The sequence below is a fragment of the Halyomorpha halys genome, unplaced genomic scaffold (assembly GCF_000696795.3).
Source record: "Halyomorpha halys isolate HHAL.00 unplaced genomic scaffold, Hhal_1.1 Scaffold902.1, whole genome shotgun sequence".
NCBI classification, from domain to species: Eukaryota; Metazoa; Arthropoda; class Insecta; order Hemiptera; family Pentatomidae; genus Halyomorpha; species Halyomorpha halys.
The window spans coordinates 243,331-245,377 of NW_027115403.1; the positions used below are offsets into that span (position 1 = coordinate 243,331).

A 2,047-nucleotide genomic window follows, 5' to 3' on the forward strand; every position below is an offset into this window, starting at 1 on the left:
TATATTTATTAAAAATTTATAAAAGAATGTCCTGCAGCAGTCTGGGCTTCAGTCTTCGGATTGAGGTTGGGTTTCCCAGGTTGTAGGTCACTGCTCCTTTAACTGTGGGCATCTGGGAGTGGAACTTCATGAACCGTTTTTTGATATAATCCTCTATTGACTCCATTTGTATTTCGCGATGCGATTGGCTATTTCTTATGAACCAAGAAGTATTAACTGCGATTCTTAGGACTTTATTTTGAAAATATTGTAGTTTTTTCCTTTTCGTGAAGGATGCCGCTCCTCAGACTTCACATCCGTACATCAGCAATCAGCATCAGCCTGAGGATTGTTTTAAATATAATAACAGTTGTTTCTGGTTTTAGTTTGGAATTTCTGTTTAGGATAGGATATAGCATTGCTAACCTTGCACAAGTTTGAGTTGAAGTTGATATGGTGATTCCAGGTAAGGCGGCTAAAGAATCTAAAGAATTAGATTCGGTTGATCTGGTGGGCGTCGAAGAGTAAAAACTTTTGAGTTACATTTGTCAATGTTCAAGCAAATCATCCATTTAGTAAAATATTGTTCTAAATCATTAAGGTAACTTTGCAAAGTGTTTCTAGCTATTATGATGTCATCATGTTGAGAGAACAAAGCTGTTTCGTCAGCGAACATAGCTATGGACGATATCGTGAAGGTAAAAGTTGAACAAAATGGGAGAAAGGACTGAACCTTGTGGAGTACCAGCGTTGATTTGTCTTAGGGTTAAATTTCTGTTATTAATTCTGACTGAAAATGTTCTAACATTGAGTAATGAGCTCAGAATATTGTATAGGTATTTTGGAGTGCCTGCTTTCTTTAGTTTATATAGGAGACCTCGATGCCAGACCTTAGAGAATGTTTGTTGGAAATATAAGAACGCTACCAGAGTGTGTCTCTTTTTTTCGAATCCGCTAATCATAAATTCCGATAGTCTTTCTAGTTGGTGAGAAGTGGAATGACTGTATTCCATCCTAAAACTATCCTTGCCACGTACGCTGATGACACATGTCTATTATCAGTGAATAATTATCCTTCCATTGTATCACTAACCCTCCAATCCCACATCACCACCCTTGCAGAATGGTGCCACAACTTGAGGATTAAAATAAATTCCAATTAATCCCACTAAATCATATTTACCTTACGTCGTAAACACATGACCTCCTGCCCCACAGTATCCTTTAATAACACCCCACTTATTCCTGTCGAACAGATCCGTTACTTAGGAATGCATCTGGATGAACGACTGACATAGAATCCTCGTACAAGACTGAAAAGACAGCCTAACCAAAGCATATCTTGATAACACCTAACATAACCAACTATAATAATCGTAAAACTATGTTATAATTAATTGATATCCAATTAGTAATCATAAAAGAGAGTTTTATATTTAGGGTTCTCAACAACCATCATGTAAAAAATATTGCTGTTGAACTTGTTTAAATTTTGTCATGATTTCTGGGCATCAATGTTTCCAATTGTGGTCAAAAAGGAGCTTTAGCTAAACCCATATGAAGAAAAGACTTACTAATAAAAAGTGCTGAAAAAGGTAAGGTTAATGTGGTTTTGTCTGAGGAAAGTTAATTTGTGTTAACTAAGTTATTGCAAAAACTCACTGAAATTACACAATTTCAAACAGAATTAAACATATACATTTTTAAAACCATTGAAATGGTCACTAATTTTTTTACGGTTCGATAATTGGAAAGGAATTATGTATTTGTTAAAAAGAAAACTGGCACTAGTAAAAAATACCCTTGAAGAGGCAGAGCTAGAGGAGGTGGACGATTGAAGGGAGAGGAAGGCTTGGGAATAACGCCATTACCCACCGTCCTAGGTATAAAAAGTTCGGCTTGGCATCCGGTTCTGTTTACAGCGAAGCTACCTGAAAAAAATAAGAAAAAGAAAACTCTTGAAGATTCTTCTTTCTTTCCGCTCCTAAATTAAATATTTCTAAGCTTATAGTATAAATAATAAAATCAGATATGTTCTGAATATTCGTTAATTTTCTTTTCAATTGTA

General features: G+C 35.4%; 1 protein-coding gene across 1 annotated transcript in view; it reads left to right on the forward strand.

Annotated features, from left to right (window-relative positions):
• Nucleotides 1-2,047, forward strand: part of LOC106687003 (lachesin) — a gene marked incomplete at its 3' end in the record, with an annotated part of 167,040 nt that overhangs the window by 160,346 nt on the left and 4,647 nt on the right. The window lies entirely within an intron of this gene.